At 38.3% G+C, this 18,986-nt stretch overlaps 1 protein-coding gene across 1 annotated transcript in view; it reads left to right on the plus strand.

Annotated features, from left to right (window-relative positions):
• Nucleotides 1-13,720: 13,720 nt before the first annotated feature.
• Nucleotides 13,721-18,986, plus strand: part of LOC117991151 (SH2 domain-containing protein 4B-like) — a 63,797-nt gene continuing 58,531 nt past the window's right edge. Inside the window, exon 1 of the mRNA XM_034978709.2 lies at nucleotides 13,721-13,929. The gene's annotated coding sequence lies outside the window, so the exon portion shown is untranslated. The remainder of the gene's footprint in view (nucleotides 13,930-18,986) is intronic.

The following is an 18,986-nucleotide window of genomic DNA, read 5'->3' on the forward strand; positions in this document are numbered from 1 at the left end:
AGATGAACGAATAAGCGGAATTTAACTTGTTATAATTTTTCTCAACTCTCATATGAACTGAATTGTTAATGTTTTAATTTACTATTATGTGGATAGGTAATTGATTAATTAGTATATTTTATTTTTTTCTAAATTAACGCTAACTAGGCTAAAATAGCAAAAATTTTGAAAAAGTGTCTCCGCCCTGATTGTGACCGAAATCCGCCCTATTTATGAAATATCAAAATCAATCTTTTTATTGCTTCAACAAGATTTCTCTTTTTGTAAGTACTTAAGTAAAATAATTAAAATTGCCTTTAATCTTATGAAGACCAGACAAAAAATCTCTTTGAGCACTACAAGCATGATTTAACGTTTCAAAATAGTGGTTCCGTATATCCGTATCCATACTAGTGTTATAAATGCGAAAGTGTCTGTCTGTGTGTCTGTCTGTCTGCTAGCTTTTCTCCGGCCCAACAGTTTAACCGATTAAAAAATTTACACGCATGTTAAGACTAAATATATTATTCCTATATAGATGATGAACTTTTCCGTGATAAAAAGTTGCCTATGTCACTCTCCTCTTTAACGACAACCATGCAAAAAATCACGCCGAACCGTTTCTCCGTTGCGATGTGATTGAAGGACAAACCAACAAACAAACACACTTTCGCATTTATAATATTAAGTATGATGTATTAGAAGCCTTATTTGTTCACTAATCCACATTAATCTCGAATTTCCCGCGGCTTGTCGCGTCTCTAAATATCTTCACTGCTCTCGTGTATGAATTCACTAATTGCTCCAGCTCGATAGAAAGTCGCCATTTTTTGCAAGCCGAAATGCATCTATCTATACAGATAAACAAAATTGAAGTGTCCGTTTGTAATGTCAAAATATCTGCTTTTTACTAAAATACATAATAATATGAAAGTTGGTATATCTACGGTACTTAGGTACTAAATCCAGCGGCTCCCTGCGACTCGTCTGATGTCGCTGGGAGGTCTTCCAACGCTGCGTCTTCTGGTGCGAGGTCGCCATTCCAGCATCTTGAGACCCCAACGTCTATCGGTTTTACGAACTATGTGCCCTGCCCATTGCCACTTCAGCTTCGCAATTCGTTGAGCTATGTAGGCGTAGTCTATTCTATTGCACCTACCCAATTCTCACGTCACCATAACCCGATACACTTGGGTGGGAGTGTGTACTAGGTAACGGTGTTCATGTGGGTGAACACTAGATAGTACTTGTAACCATAACGATTGTCAGCTTGCACGTCATACGAATTGTAACTTCGAGCCCGCATTGCCTTTTCTCTATAGTTTTGAGGAGGGTTATCAAGACAACAGAAATATATATTAGATAGGTACCTACAAGGTTATTCCATATTTTTTGATAGCATCGCTTGGAAGAAAACCTCCCTGGCGCAATGGTGAACGCTGTGGTCCTATTAGTGGGAGGTCCCGGGTTCGATTCACGGCAGGGGTTATTTGGGATTTTAAAATTTCTAAATTTTCTCTGATCTGATGTCGTGTAGAACCAAAGGGGATGGGTGTAATAAAAACTGCCATATATATCACTTCCGTTAGCCCACTTCCGACATTTCAACCACTAGGCTATCACTGTTTTGCCTCTAAACCTAGCTTATTGCAATTGATTTTCTGGAATTCAATAACACATACCATTATTCAAGAGCCTTGGTAGAGACCTTCCATTCGAGGGAACTACGCGCTGATGCGTTCAGCACGCAATGACAAAATACATATCTATAGGTAGGTACTTTATGATAATACAAACCAACAAACCCTGTATTAAAATCGAGTAGGTTTCATTTTTCTTTGGAATGGGTTCATTATTAAGTATTCCTTTATTTAGCAGGTTCTAGAGATCGCTTAGGTGCAAATGTAGAATGTATTTCTAACTTGCTGCCCTGGCGAACTTTAGTTCCGCCTAATAGTCGATTCAAATTTTTAAATTTTTCTCTCCGTAAGAACCATCCTCGTAGGTACTTCAAGGAATATTATAAAAAAAGAATTAGCGAAATCGGTTCAGCTGTTCTCGAGATTTGCGATCAGCAACACATTTTGATTCATTTTTATATTATAGAACATTGACTAAATACCTACCTATGTCTAAGTTGTTCCTACCTACCTACTTACTTATAAATATGCCTACTAACAGGGCCTCAAGTAGTAATTCGTTAGCAAAATATGAGGAACTACGGTTTGACATCTGTGTTGCATTCTCTGCCGCGTACTGTACATCGGCTTTTAGATTGACATTTCGGCTTTGTAGAGCGTTGTCCTGTCACTCATACCTATCGATCTCAACGACAGAGACAATGCTCTAAAATCTCTTTCTAAAGGTCGATGTGTAACATTACATTCTGCCGCGTACTGTAAGTAAATAAAATAAATAAATAAATAAAAATAAATAAAAAAACATTTATTCTCGTGTTCCTTAGTTAGTTACATAGTAGATAAGTTTTGTTAGTTAGTACATTTTCCTTATTTTCCTAGATTAGTATGGTTAGTAAGTGAACGCTAATTTTTGTATTAATTTATGGAACATGAGCCCCATTGCGGGTAAAGGCCTCCTCCAACCTCTTCCACTTCTCCCTGTCCTTGCCCAGATACAACCAGTTTTTCCCTGCAGTTTGTATTATCTCATCAGCCCACCGTTTGAATAACTGTATTGTAAGCAATGACTTATATGTATACTACATATAAGTCATTGATTGTAAGTAGTGGTAAGTAATAACAAGAATGACGAGCTGCCGGAAGCGGCGTTGTATGCGGGATTTTGGAGCGAAACGGTGATATAACAAGTTCAGTATCACATTCTGCATAATTTGGAGCACAGGGCTGTCACTTTCATGCACATTAAAAAAAAAATCATTCAGGTAGATTAATAGTAGGTATGTCCTCCAGACCGAATTTCGGCCACGGCGGCGGTTAATCTCCATAGAGATTAACCAAGGGAGAAATAATATTATTATAGCGCACAAGTGTGTTTTATTTATTTATTCTGATACAAGTTAGCCCTTGACTGCAATCTCACCTGGTGGTAAGTGATGATGCAGTCTAAGATGAAAGCGGGCTAACCTGGAAGGAGTATGGCAGTTTTTTTTTATTAAACCCACACCTCTTTGGTTTCTACACGGCATCGTACCCGAACGCTAAATCGCTTGGCAGCACGGCTCTGCGGGTTGTATCTCGTAAACCTAGGACAACCCTCCACCTCCCATGGCCCCACCAACCTTTCGCTTATATGGGCCGAATCGCGGACGGGCGCCCGTTCGGTACTTGCTCTAGGCATTTTCTTGTATCTCGTGAACCGTAATAGGTGCAGAGTTGAAATTTTATTTCTATTGCCGCTATAACAACAACTAATAACAATTTCGAAATGGCAGCCATGAAAATTTAAGAAAATTAAAACGTGTTATTTCTTGTGCGATTGTACGGAACCCTTCGTGTGCGAGTCCGGCTCGCACTTGACTGATTTTTTGTATATTTTTAGGGTTCCGTACCTTAAAAGGAAAAACGGAACCCTTATAGGATCACTTTGTTGTCTGTCTGTCTGTCAAGAAACCTACAGGGTACTTCCCGTTGACCTAGAATCATCAAATTTGGCAGGTAGGTAGATCTTATAGCTGACATTTGGGGAAAAATCTGAAAACCGTGAATTTAGGGTTAGATCACACAAAAAAAATGAAATTGTGGTCATGAACTAATAATTAGTATTTTCAACTTTCGAAGTGAGATAACTATATCAAATGGGGTATCATATTATGAAAGGTCTTTATCTGTACATTCTAAAACAGATATTTATTTATTTTTATGCATCATAGTTTTTGAATTATCGTGCAAAATGTCGAAAAAATACGAATGTAGTACGGAACCCTCATTGCGCGAGCCTGACTCGCACTTGGCCGGTTTTTTACATTGAGGAAGCGCAACCCTAACGAGATCAGTGCGAAGCGCAGTGAGGCATACATCCATTCTAATTGCGGCGGCCATTTGTACAAGTGTTATTCACTTGCTATATTATTTTGACTGCGCCGCCATTTATGCCCGTCATTTCTAAACCTATGGTTATTATCTTGTCGTTATGAGTACAGTGCGACAAGGTTCTCTTGGCACTTAATTGACATTGACAGGGGGGCGCTGTTGAAGAACAAAGGCTTACAATTAGAATATTCAACCAAGAAAAGAAGAAGAAACTTGACACTTGACGGCAACGTTAGTTCCGATTTTCGCCACGCGCCAAAAGAGCCTTGTCGCACTGTATTTGTCATACTGTCATGTTGACTTGTCATTTAAAAATAAACATGATTTATAGCTCGTCTAGCTTATGCTCGCGACTTAGTGCGCTTGGACTACATCAACCCCCTATTTTAATCCCTTAGGTGTTGAATTTTCAAAAATCATCAGTTTTCCTCTCCAATATGGGTAGGTACCTTCAAGTCGAGAGTGAAGAGGCATCTTCTATATAGGCAAGGGCGCTTTATCTTCGGCTGCATCATCACTTGCCACCAGGTCTGATTGCAGCCAAGCGCTAGTCTATAAATTAAAAAAAAAAAGCTTATAAGATTGGTTTTCTACTTCAGCATAATATTTTTTAGTATAAAGGCATTGCAAGATACCAAGGTCGAGCCAATGGGCATGGATTGTTTTGCTTCGTCGTTTCTAAAAGCCTAGGTCCATGTTTCCTGTCACTTACAATTTCGGTCAAGGCAAGGAATGATAATATGACAACTGCAAGGGCATTTGTAACTTAAGGTGAATACACACTGCCGCAAGAGGCACTTAAAATGCGCTCAGAATGCCAGAAGTACCTCTACAAGGGCATTTGTAACTTAAGGTGAATACACACTGCCGCAAGAGGCACTTAAAATGCGCTCAGAATGCCAGAAGTACCTCTACAAGGGCATTTGTAACTTAAGGTGAATACACACTGCCGCAAGAGGCACTTAAAATGCGCTCAGAATGCCAGAAGTACCTCTACAAGGGCATTTGTAACTTAAGGTGAATACACACTGCCGCAAGAGGCACTTAAAATGCGCTCAGAATGCCAGAAGTACCTCTACAAGGACATTTGTAACTTAAGGTGAATACACACTGCCGCAAGAGGCACTTAAAATGCGCTCAGAATGCCAGAAGTACCTCTACAAGGGCATTTGTAACTTAAGGTGAATACACACTGCCGCAAGAGGCACTTAAAAGTTGCCCAGAAGGCCAGAAGTACCTACTGTACATTATCTTAGCTTCTGATGACTGAACAACGTCTTGAGTTGATCGCATCGAAAAACTTTCGTAAAATTAAAAAACTTTCAGGCTTCGCTCGCGTTTATATTAAATCTTTATAATAGGTTCTTATTATTATATGCTGATTTCATATTTGCTTTCTTTACCTTACTGATAATACAATAAAACATCGTTTCTGTAAAACAAATAAACTACAAACGGATTATTTACTTGCTCAAAAATTTGTTCGGTTTGAAATTTATAGATATGAAAGTTAAAGTATCTAGACAGTAAATAATATAAAAATAAAGTTAAACGCTCCGTTGCCTCCACATAGGCATATCTCATGTAAATAAAACCATTCCATTAAAATTTCAAACGCGTGCGCGCGACAATTCATCATTTCCTTTTGTCTGTGGTATAATCTTCACTAGCCATCACCAATGCATTTTAAACCTTACCGTTTTAGATATGAGGTAAATTTTTAATGAATTAGTGTTAAATTTTAAGTCATTTCAGTTATTCACAGACTAAATGGCGGGAAGTGGTGTGGTGTGGTGGAATAATAGACTTTTATTAATTGCCTAATTAAAATCAGAAATGCTATCTTGGAGTAAATTTTCTTTGTGTGACGCCGTATGTCATTTTGATCAGATTTCTTGGTCGGAAAAAACGTCTACGTTTTTTAAACGTCGTCGTTAGGAAATAACTTATTATATTGGAGTTTTCACTGGAGTTATTTTCTTTTTCTTGGAAATTATTAGGCGTTTTTTAAATGGTGATTAATATTCCCCTTTCCACTTCAACTAAGCGTGAAGTTTTTGTTGAACGTGGTTATGATTTATGATTTTAATTCCCCGCCATTTGTATCGCATCATCAAAGAATGTCAAATTATTGAACTGGAGTTCTGATAGCCACTGACTGCTATTTGTAAAACCCAAAAATTAAAACCCCAGGCTACAGGCAGAGCTCGTACAGTACGACAAGGCACTTTTAGCACGTGAATGACATTGACAGGGGGGCGTAGTTGTAGAACAAAGGCTGCCAGCAAATAAAATCTCCTCAATTATACGGAATATATGGAAAATGTCGATGTCGAAAATCGAGTAGGTAAGTTTTGTCTAATTTTTACTGAACGAGAAATTGGGAAAACCATCCCTGTTCCCAAATCGAGCAAGAATAATAAAAACCATTTTTATAGGCCATGGACTTGCATGGACTAAAATCTATTATATTTGTGTATCAGGCATGACCAGAAACCAGCGGGGGAGGGTTTTTGGGGGTTCAAACTATTAGGTACATATGGAGATATTTGTTTTATTAAACCCCTCGAAATGCATTCCTGGGTAGGTATGGCCTTGGTATTCGTTCCTGGAAAGAAGTGAAACTTCAGGCTTTTTTATAAAATATAGTAACTATAGGCTTAGTATAGGTACCTACTTAGTACTTAGTACTTACCCAGGGAGGCACAGGTTCGAATCCTGCCGGCTCCGCAATTTTTGCTACCTAAGTATGTAATGAAAATTATATAGTTGAGATGGCAATCTGGGTATGAGGTGGGGGGACGCTCCGCACATCCGCACGTCGTCGTCCGCACTCACCCGCACCGGGTTAGTGCAGGGGCTGTGCAGTGTGCAGGTGTGCGGGGCGTTCCCTCCCCGATGGTCATCTCAACCTGTCGCATACTGTAGGTACCTACCTACCTATACACTATAGTTACTGTTCGAGAATATCGCAAATACAAATTGAACTGACTCGTCACCTCTGGTTCTTGCAACAAGGCAATTTGGTTAATGTATCATGTGTCATAAAATCATTGGACGATTCCATCACGCTCGTCCCGTGACTTCAATTTGCGTAGGTACTAGGCATATTATATAGGTTGGTATGAGGCGTGGGGACGCTCCGCACATCCGCACGTCACCCAAGCTCGCCCGCACCGGGTTAGCGCGGGGGCTGTGCGTGTGTGCGGGGGGGCGTTCCCTCCGCCATTGCCACCTGTCGCGGACTGTAGGTACCTACAATCAGTGTCCATACAATCCGTGAACTCGCTTACATAGGTATTCCGCTACCTATATATATATATTATACCTATATATATATATAGATTTATATATAATATATAAATCTTTATTTTCAGATAAAAATCCAGTTATACAATATAATAAAATAACGTTTAGATGAAATTAAATTAAAATAAAATAAATAGCCAAAAGTAATTTTTTGCAAATTAATTAGGTATATAAAGTAAAATAAAATAAGATTATTTAAGTCAAAATTGCACACTAAAGGTGTACACTAAAGGTGTGCTGAGCTATTTTCTATTCGCATTTCGATGTGTCCAATGTGCTACCATTGGACTACGTAGGTCCTGGCCCACCACTCGGAGGATGCTGTTATCAGAGCTACGCAATCTTTCCCAAAAGGAAGATATACGCGCCCTAATAACAGCAAAGAAGTCGGGCATTCCCGCCTCGGCGAACATGCTCGATGCGCTGCAGTATCTGGGAAACTTCATAAGGATGCGGTATGCATCATTATATTGCACCCTTATGGTGCTGAAGGACGCCCTCTTGTACCGGTACCATAGCTGACACGTATAGAAACACTGACAGTAAGCCCTGAAGAGGGTGTCCTTGACTTCCTTACTGCATTTAGCAAATCTACGCGCGAGCATGTTGCACCGAACCGACAATGCCCGCCTTTCCCGCTCCATGTCAAGGTCGTCCTTGCGATCGTCAGTGACGATGTGACCAAGGTATTTGAACTGCCTAACAATCCGAACCGCTGTTCCATCCAAAAACACTTCGGGAACTCTCTCCGGACCCTTTCCCGCTTTAAAAATCAGCATTTCGGTCTTCAGGACATTGTACTTCAGTCCATGAGAGTTGGCATAACTCTCACAGACTGACAGTAACTTTCTAAGACCTTTGACTGACGGGCTAAGGAGCACCATGTCGTCCGCATAGCTCAGGTTGTTAAAGCAAACACCATCGATATGGCAGCCGACTCCAGTGCCCCTCAGCTCGCCAATCAGCCCATTGACGTACGCGTTAAAAAGGTCCGGAGAGGTCAGTCCGCCCTGACGAACCCCGCACTCTGACCTGTAGGCATCAGAGGTCGTGTCACCCCACCTTACATGATTCGTTTGTCCCCCGTACCAGTATCTCAACACCTCTACTACTGATTCCGGGACACCTGAGCCGCGCAGTTTGCTCCAGAGGATTTCATAATTCACTAGATCAAAAGCGCGGCTCAGATCCAGGAAGCAAGCATAGACTGACGTGTTACGGCTGACATAATAGTCAACCGTGTACTTGAGGCTGACGATGGCAGAGTCTGTTGAGACACCGGGACGGAATCCAAACTGTGCATCATCTATACACACCTTTTGCAGCAGTTCGGGCTGCAGCAGTCTCTCAAACACCTTGCCCACTACGGTGCCCAGAGAAATAGGCCTATAGTTATTAGACGAGCTCAAGTCTCCTGTTTTGCACTTGACGATGGGCACAACGATTGTTTTCATGAGAGGATCAGGAAGGTATGCATGCTTCACACATAAATTGTAAAGCACACATAGCTTGGAAAACAGGACCTCACCCGCATATAAAATGTGCTCTATACTAAGACCGTCATGGCCAGGAGACTTGCCCCGCTCCATTCCACGAACTGCCTTGGCTACATCATCGACTGTGAACTGTACCACTGGTTGCGCAGCAACAACAGGACGAGTCACCGTCTTCGGGCTTCGAGCTGGCCTCGAGTGCACTTTAAACTTCGAGGCAAACTTTATTTTTAAATACCTTTCTGCTGCCCACCATCGTATCATATATGTCGCCCGTGGATGGCCTGCCAGTCACTAACCAGCATTCATAAGCAAGGCGAGCCTCTTGATGACTCTCCTTAACCTATGTATTTCAATTGGTACCTACTTACTATCCACGGAAAGAAACTAGTATAGCGCTCTCTCTGTTACGTAGTCCCATACAAATGACAGAGACGAAAATCACTGACTAACCTACATAAAACAAACCGCACCATCAGATGCTGGTCTCGATAAAAGATATAATTGTACTTATCTAGAGTCTGGCTAACGAAAGATGAGACTGTAAATTAAAAAAATAACAGTATGGCAGCTCTGAAATTAGTATGACAAACCTGGAATAACCTAATTTGATGGAACAGAAATAAAAATAAGTAGGTAATTCTAAAGTATCAAATTAGGTTATTCCAGGTCGGTTATACCTACTAATTTTGGGGCTGCCATACTGGTCCCGGTTTTCCAGTCTCATCTTTCGTTAGCCAGACTCTAAGACTCTACCCTATTATGTACCCTATGGCTTTATAGGTATCAGGGGAAATTTTAGTGGACGCAGTTCCCATATTCTTTCTATAATATAAAAATGAATCGCTGAATCGGTTGCAAATCTCGAGAACGTCTGAACCGATTTCGCTACTTCTTTTTTCATAATATTCCTTGAAGTACGAGGATGGTTCTTACGGAGAGAATTTTTTTTAAAAATTGCCTAAAAAAGAATCGACTGTTGGGCGATACGAAGTTCGCCAGGGCAGTCTGCAATAAAAAGCACTATCCAGAAAAGTCTTGCGTAATACTTCACCTAGCCAAATAACATGTTTCAATATACGCCTTTGATATCTATAGCAAAAGTTGCTGCATAATGTTATAGTCAAAATTGTATAGTAGGTAAATAAGTAATGATGTATCTAAGTACCTAAACGTGCGTTGACCTCGTCTGTCATCGTATCGCAGTTTTCAGTCCTCGAAATCAGCGGTAAACGGACTATATTTTTTTAGCCTCTCGTTTCGTAATGGCTTCGTACTCGTATTCGTATTTGCATTATTAGGGCGTTTGTGCACTTATTTGTTTTTTTTTTGAGAACTACCTCCCTTTTGGAAGTCGGTTGAAAAGTAACAGATTCAGTGTAGTGGAAAAAGCCCAACTTATGGTATTACGAACTTTTACTGTTTACGAAAGATCAAGAAACACCTAGGTACAGTACGCGGCAGAAAATAATGTAATGTGTAATATTGGCCTTTAGAATGACATTTCGGCTTTGTAGAGCGTTGTCTATGCCACTCATACCTTAATGACGTTTTGTCGGTTTCAACGACAGAGACAATGCTCTTCAAATCCGCTATCTCCTTCTAAAGGGCGATGTATAATATTTTCTGTCGCGTACTACGGATAGTTTTATGAATATACAGGGTAAATACTATCTGTCCCGGCTTACTCACGTGTGTAGTCGACGTTAGCCCGACTAGTTTCGAACCCATCCGGGGTCCTTTTTCCGCGCCGCAGTTTTGAGTCAAAACCGCGGCGCGTGCGCGGACGGACTCCCTTGAAAAAGGACCCCGGATGGGTTCGAAACTAGTCGGGCTAACGTCGACTACACACGTGAGTAAGCCGGGACAGACAGTATTTATAATGGAAATCACTCACGGTAGTTTAAACGCTAAAATATACAGGGTGTAACCAGAACACTAGCAAAACTTACTGTTATTGTTATACTACCTAAACACAATCCAATACCAATAATCATTTGCCTCGTTTTGTACTTTTAGTGATTTAGAATTTTTCAAACCCGTAATGTATAGCGTGCCAAACTCTGGTCAATGTCCTGCCTACGGCCTACTTGTTACGGAACGTTCGTTGACCTCTAGTGTCAGTCACATGTTTTGTTTGCAATTATTTATCGTAAACTTTTACAAAATTACTTAATAGGATTTTTTTCAATATTTTTTTTCACGTTTCTTTTTTTGTGATATCATATCAGTAATCATCATCAGTACTATCACCTGTCTTCGTTTTTGCCAGCACGGCGTTCTAGTTACACCTTGTAGATGAAGAAATTGAACACAAGTGGCTACAATACCGTAGTTTGTGGACCTCCCTACATGAGATCTATGTCCAGCAGTGGACATTCGTTTGTGAAACGACGATGGCGACGAAGATTACCTACCCCGCTTATTTCCTGGCCTAACGCGTTGAATAGAATTTATGAGTTAGGTTGAAGAGGTTTTACTTTTAACTTTTGATTTCAAAAGCTAACAACATTTTACATTTTAGATCCGTATTGACAAATCTATCAGTGAAAGTATACTTAAGTAGGTGTAAATTGAGTAAGTAGCTACTTACACAATGATCTAGGTAGGTATCTATAATAAATTGATGGAAAGTGAATGATAAAATAACTAAGTATATAACTACTGCCAAAAGTAACTTAAATAGATTTAAGTGAACTAAGTCAACGGAATGTGCATAAATTCACTTCCCATGAAAACCAACTTGCGAAAATAGGCATCAGCGCTATTCATATTGATCATAATTCCTCGTTAAATAATAATTAATGTAGAAAAATTATTAAAAAATCCGACTTCCGAAAGTAAAAAATAATTTTTGTTTCTACACGTGTATGTATTTTAAGCGAAATCGAAGCGGGAAGCTTTACAGTCAGTTTTTAAATTTTTATTTTTTTTAACTTTTTAGTGTAAGTAATCATGTCATTGCTTCGTACCTAAAATATCAAGTAACCAGCAAAACTTTCTAAATCCACACGGTTAAGGAGTTCAGTAACTTGCAGCATTAGTATTGAAGAGTTGTGACTTGGAATTCAATAACAAAGTCTAAAGTGCGAAAAGCCTCTCTTGGAACTTGAAAGACATTGACAGGGGGGCGCTGTCGCAGAACAAATTAGAATATTCAAACAAGAACAAAGGGGACACTTGACGGCAAAGTTAGTTCCGATTTTCGCCTCGCGCCAAGATAGCCTTGTCGCACTGTATGCTCGGCATTCACGATATTATTTGAATCCAACGGCCCCTGCGACTCGCCTGATGCCGTCCGTCCACCTAGTCTTCCAACGCTGCGCATTTCGGTGCGAGGTCGTCATTTCAGCACCAAGGGACACCAACTTTTATCGGTTTTTAGATATATGAGAGTAGTCTAATTAAAGATAATAGAATTCAACGAAAAGTATAGATGGCAAGGTAATAGCGCCAGTGTTTTGGGCACAATGCCCATAAATGACCATTTGGACGGCGTATATTTTTTGTAAAAATGTAACATGTACTTTTAAATATTATGTTTTAGTCATTGATAGTTTTTTACCCGGACATTAGCTAGTTCTGATAGCAAGGTGCTGTAAATTCTATCTGTAACTTTCACTCGCAAACTACGAACACACTTCTTGCACTAATTGTAATTACCTAACTATTTCTTACGCGCTCTGATTTGAGATTGTTATTACGAGCAATTAAAAAGAAAATTAAGTAAGAACATACGATTTCTAAGTTAATATGTAATTTTATAGATAGGTAATTTACGTGAACACATTTTTTAATCTAAAATTATTTTTTAATTTAAATAATATATAGAAGTTGTATAATATTTTTGCCAGTACGTTATAATATCGCTGGGAATAATGTTTGTGTTTACACTTTACAAGATATCTTAATATATTAATTATTAGATTAGCAACATTTCCATGATTCATTCATTTATTTTTATACTTTTATCTTTAATATAAACCAACGAAAATAGCGATAAATAAAAATTAATCTAAATAGGTACGCAAAAGTAAGTACGAGACCGTCATATTAAAAATAAATGGCTCAGATGGATATAATATGAGATATGCGAGCATCCATAATCCATATAGGATTAAAGTTGATCGCACATCTACTCGCCGTACCGCACGCGCTGCATTCAACCAGTCGTCGTTAGTGATCGTCGTCGTCAACTGATAGACATCCCACAGCTGGACATAAATCTTTTCCAAACGGCAAGGTTTTATGCCGTCTGGATGCAGCGTGTCCCTGCGACTTGTTTGATGTTGTATCATGTCCATGTAGTTCGTGGGGGTTCCCCCAATGATACGCTTTCCGGTCTAAGGTCGCCATTTCAGCACCTTGGGACTCCAGCTCTGTCGATTCCACCGACCAGTAGGCAGTAGGTAAAATATAATACATATTTTTTCTTAGATGATTTAAATAGTAAACAAGCCACCGCATTGGTCAACTGTTCATGGGCGGCGGTAATTACTTAACATCAGATGACCCACCTCCACGCTATTTTACGTACCGGACGTAGTAGCGGACTAACATGGAAGGGGTATGGCAGTTTTTATTAAACCCCTTTGGTTTCTACACGGTACCGGAACACTAAATCGCTTGGCGGCACGGCTTTGCCGGTAGGGTGGTAACTAGCCACGGCCGAAGCCTCCCACCAGACCAGACCAGAAATTAAGAAATTATTAAATTCCGAATCCCTGCCAGGAATCGAACCCGGGACCTCCCACTAATAAGACCACAGTGCTTACCGCTGCGCCAGGGAGGTCGTCAAAAATTTGCGGGACTTATACTACGCATGCTGCTAGAACTAGATGTGCGATCAGTTGAGAATTCGCATTTTAAATTCTGATTTCTGTAATCTGTAGGCACCAGCGCAGCGTAACGCGCAATGTACATTCAGTTGATGGAGAGCGCGCGGCCGCGTATCACGCGTTGTGCGCGCTTGTAAACTTTATCTTTTTCGAACTCACGCAAATATTTTTTCTTTTATCTTTAAAAAAAGAAAATAGGTTTACCGTTTACGAACTGGCAAAACGTGTGGTAGTGTTGTGATTCTTGTGGGCCTTTGTGAATTTGGAATCTTTTTTCATCTCATCTCGAGCCAAAGTAACGTAAGTAAAGAAATGCTAATTTTTGAAATCTGATACAATGTTATTGCAGTTATACTTTTGAAATTAACTGACAAACTGCGATGATTAAATCATGCATCCTTTTCCGGTCAGAAAATTGTAGAAAAGTAAACACAGATAATAAATTGAAATATATATAAGTTTTGAAATTTGAATGCCACTGGGTACATTAGCAACAATTAAATAAAAATGTTAACTCTCTCTTTGTTTCGTTTTCCACATAACACATTGCTGAGGGTTGGGTTGTGAGTTTGTGACCCCTTTCCATTAAATCACAATGGTAGAGATTTTTCTGGGCAATTACGGTAGTTATAATATATATATAATAGTAATGTTACGCTTACATTGCTATTACGATTTATCACAGGTTTTTTCATTAGATTTGTGGATTAGTTCCAGTCCAGTTTTAGTCTTTTCAAGCTAAATCAAGCGTAGGCACCTACCTACCTTCCAAAGCAGTTTTGTGTGCTGCATCTAACATAAACTTTCTTCCGCTATAGAAATTCACATAATATTTTTCCTGGGTCTATAAGACGTTATTGGCCACGATTGTAATTATACAGTTGTCTAACCTCGGGCAATAGTAATTTATAGGCCATTTTGTTACAAGTTATCGAAAGATCATCTAACTAAATGCTTTCTCCTTTTTTGTTATTGAGGTTTGTTTCATTATTTTACGAAAGATTAACATTTTCAGTGTTCACTTTCTTCAATTATGCAATATGACTTTCAAACGAAATAAAAAGTTTCTAAAATTAAATAATTAGGCATCTATGTTCTGTGAAGTTTGACTTATATGATTTAGTGGTGCGACGTTCTGAAACAAATTTTTTCAATCTGATTTAAACCAATTTACATAATATTATAGTCCGCACAAAATGACTCCTCAGCCTCACGCGCCATTTTAACTCTATTGGTCAACTGTCATGTCAAAAGTATGGTTCACCTTTAAAATAAGGACTAAAATCGAACTTTTGACATGACATTTGACACAAAAAGTTAAAAGATTCAGGACAAATTTTCTGCGTATAAGACAAGATACACGTCTTCTTCCACGTGCTTTTCGCCTGCCGGATTTTCTTCTACCTACTTCTTGCGATGCTATCAGAAGTTATGTATAATATTGTTTAGTTTTAATAAATAGTGTAGTAGATACTACACGTTAAGAATTAATTTAATCTAATAAAATGAGATCGAAAGTATTCAAATTTCAAAGAGCGTTAAGTGATTTACATGTATATTATTTTCATATTTTGGTTGTATTATTCTAATTTGTTCTGCAACACAGTCGTGAGCAGGCCTTGGACTGGCAAAAGTTTTGCGCTCTGATTTTTTTGTCGTTAGATTACACAGTTATAAATGCAACACGATAAAAAAGTTGGTAAACGGTTGTCGTTTTAGGTAATGGTAAATTTAACTTTGACGATTCGAATTGCTATATTTGAATGCGGGTGTTTATTAAAATTCCTATAGCTAATTGGCAATTTTAAAACCTTATTGCTCTATTAGGGCTACTTATTTAATTCCCGCATGATTTGGTATCGGAGTTAAATTACTTAACAACAATGCGGGCTCAGTATTTTACCCAAGTATTTTACGGAAGGATATTTTTTCGAAATAATGCAGTTTAGCGTTTAAATAATCACATGCAGGCACCAAATATGGATAAACGAAGGGGAACACCTTTATGGTGAAACTACAGTTGCAGACATAGACATACAACGGGTCTGAGCCGCTGGATTTAAACGGTAGGTACAAGACCGTGATATGTGGAAGTCCCTACAAGAGACCTATGTCCAGCAGTGGGTCTAACGGTTGATGATGGTGATAATATTATGATGACAGTCATAGAAGAGAGATCTAAAATAAGTACATTATCATCATCATCAACCAATAGACGTCCACTGCTGGACATAGGTCTCTTGTAGGGACTTCCATACGCCACGATCTTGCGCCGCCTGGATCCAGCGGCTCCCTGCGACTCGTCTTATGTTGTCAGCCTAGTGGGGGGTCTTCCAACGCTGCGTCTTCCGAGCTAGAACATACCATACACCAAAATATAGGAGTCCTAATGATTACATGCCGTATGTATCAATCAAACATACAGAATTGAAAGTGTTTATGCAAATACCCATGGAAACTAAAAAAAAGAAAAAGATTTTACCGATGTGCAGCTAGCTCCCTACAAAGAATATGTATTTACATTAGACTACAGTTATTCTACTTTAAATGAAAGAGGCTTATGGGCTATCGAAAGTTATTGTAATTACTAAAAAAGTAAAAGTAAGCTCAAAGTGGCATTAAGTATGTAAGTATAAGTGTTACACATCTATCAGGAATTCTGGTATGTAAACCGTGAACACAATACTGGTATTGTGTGGCTTGTTTGACGATTGTCGTTGACAGATGACTCACGAAATAACGGCTTTTCGAAGCTTGTGCCGTGCATTATCAATAGGCTCGCAAGTGGATTTGCTTTAGGAATCATTTACAATCCTAAAGCGCTCATCTCGACCCCAATACAAAACTTTCGACATATATCTCTACAATGCATTGTTTGAGAACTATTTGCCATGCTGTTTATTGAGGTTTCTCTTTTTCCTGACTTCCTTCTTCGAGACCGATATTTTTTCCAAACTGATTCTGGCTCTCATGTTTTGTTTTTCTTTACATAAGGACTCTTTGTACTGTTTATAATATTTGCTAGACATAATATTGCTTGTTGATCATCATTGATCTGAAGCACTAATGATATAAATTTTCATTCTTCTTCATTAGATACCTTAAATTCTTTTTGATAAAGAATTCGTAAAAAGTTCTTATATTGTAGATTTATACGATTATTATATGTGATTGATGTATACGATCACTGCAATCAAAGTTATTTGCAATATTTATGGTAGGTACTAGGTAGGCACACTTGCTAAAATTTGTCGTATCGACGTTATCATTATTGGTTTATATTTAAGTTTTTATCACATCTTTTTATAACATGAGCAGCAGCTGTTGATTGGTAATTTGATTACTTCTGCGATTAACATTTTACAACGATGATAGGTAGTCATCGACTGTCAAATTAAGATTCATAGTAGGTATAATATGATTACATTTATAAGATTTGTTAACTAGATACGGTTTTAAGCAAGTTTATAACTTGTTCTTTGACTGGTCAGGTAAGTTTGACAAACAAGAATTTAACATGTCTACTGGTTGGCTAGCTCTCATCAATTTATCAGTCATCATCAATGTCAGAACAAGATCATGTTCTGCTTTGTAACATTTGTAATATTATTCTGAGATTGTAGTTTCATGGTACTCTTTGTCTTGAAAATAATTGCATTAAATATTGTAATCTGTGTTTCATATTGGTCTAACGAATTAATATTATAGTCCTGAAAAATAAATACCGTGATCTCTATTCTCTGCTGTACTATTTATAAAAAGACTAACTGGAAAAAATAGTTTTTGAGTTATCACTAAAATAATGCTACGTAAGAATAAGGTTTTTATTAGTTTATAGTTTGGTCGTACGTAGCATTATTTTTAATAGTAGGTAAGTTAAAAAATACTTCTTTAGAAATAGAACGGCAAATTAATATAATACATGTTGAAGCTTTTTGCTTCGATGTCATACAGCACAGATAGGTTATTGCATAAAATGATTCATACGAAGACTGTACGAAGATTATACTACAGGCAGAACAGGTAACACAAGATACTCAACTCAATATTGAAAATGCCAAGGTGAAGACTCTTCATTTAAATAGATTTTGACTGGTAGGTGACGTTTTAAATTAATGGTATGATCTGAAATATTATATTTTAAATTTTAATTAAGACATCACTATATTTAAGTGAATTGTAAGACGAAAGAAGCAACAGATAACGAAACTTTCTCAAAATATATGTTCCAAATACAGAGGCATAAAGAGAAGTTTTTAATTTTATTACCCATTTTTATAATACTAAAAAGATAACAAGTACAATTAAAAACTAAAAAGTATAACTTTTTATATTTGAAAATGTTTAGTGCCACATTGAATTTATTTTCGAAAAAATGGCCTGTGTCACTCGATACGATAACATACAATAATTCCAACGTACCCCATATTATATCTAAATCTGTTCGAGCATTTAGAAGTTATAGTCGAATAAAGAAACTCACATGCATACAAAGAGTGTAATGTTTCATGAACCATGAAAACATTACACTCTTTTTTGGACAGTAGTGTAAAAATGGCAAGTAACCATTCGTTTTTCTCAAGGTTGAGATTATATGTTTGCTAATTATTAGTTAATGATTTTATGTAATGATGCACAAATAGCAGCAAAAACAAGTTTACTAACAATAATTTCGTTAATGACCTGATTAGCTTAACCGATATTTAACTTAAAATTAGTTTAACCGTTTTGATGATAAATGCCTAGGCTCTGCGAAAACACGATTTAGTGCGACCGAATAATTCGTATGTCACTTTTATCAAAGACATGTGAACCGATTAGATACCCGTGTTTATTCAGTACAATGACAATAAGAGATAAGATCTAAGTTTGCTTTCTGAATTTCAAGAGTAGGTACCTTTGAAGGTTAATAAAACAACCGAAATGGGTTAAATACACCTGGTCACAAACCATAAGCAATTATAAAGAGTTCATAAAGTAATACCAACTTGGTAACAATCGGTATAAGAAGTTTAATTTATTGATGTATGGTTTATACAGAAATCACTTTCGAATATATAGACATCATGACCCGCTAAGTAGTGGTTTGGGTTTCTTCCATCTTTTCCATAATAAACAGGATATGAAAAGGATACCATTTTTTTAACGCTGGGAAATGCGTTTGTGCATCCCCCCTCCAGCCAGCCCAACCCAACCAGCCAGCCAACTAGAGGGAAGGCATGTGGGACTCGCCGGCCGAGAGGCGACCGGAATACCCACTAAAACCCAGCGGCGCTCCTGCGCGTCGCCTGACGACTGGGTCACGGGAACACCGAAGCAATCAACCGCGACCCAGCCAGCGACGTCCGTCGAAATTA

This window comes from Maniola hyperantus, chromosome 19 (genome assembly GCF_902806685.2).
Source record: "Maniola hyperantus chromosome 19, iAphHyp1.2, whole genome shotgun sequence".
Lineage (NCBI taxonomy): Eukaryota > Metazoa > Arthropoda > Insecta > Lepidoptera > Nymphalidae > Maniola > Maniola hyperantus.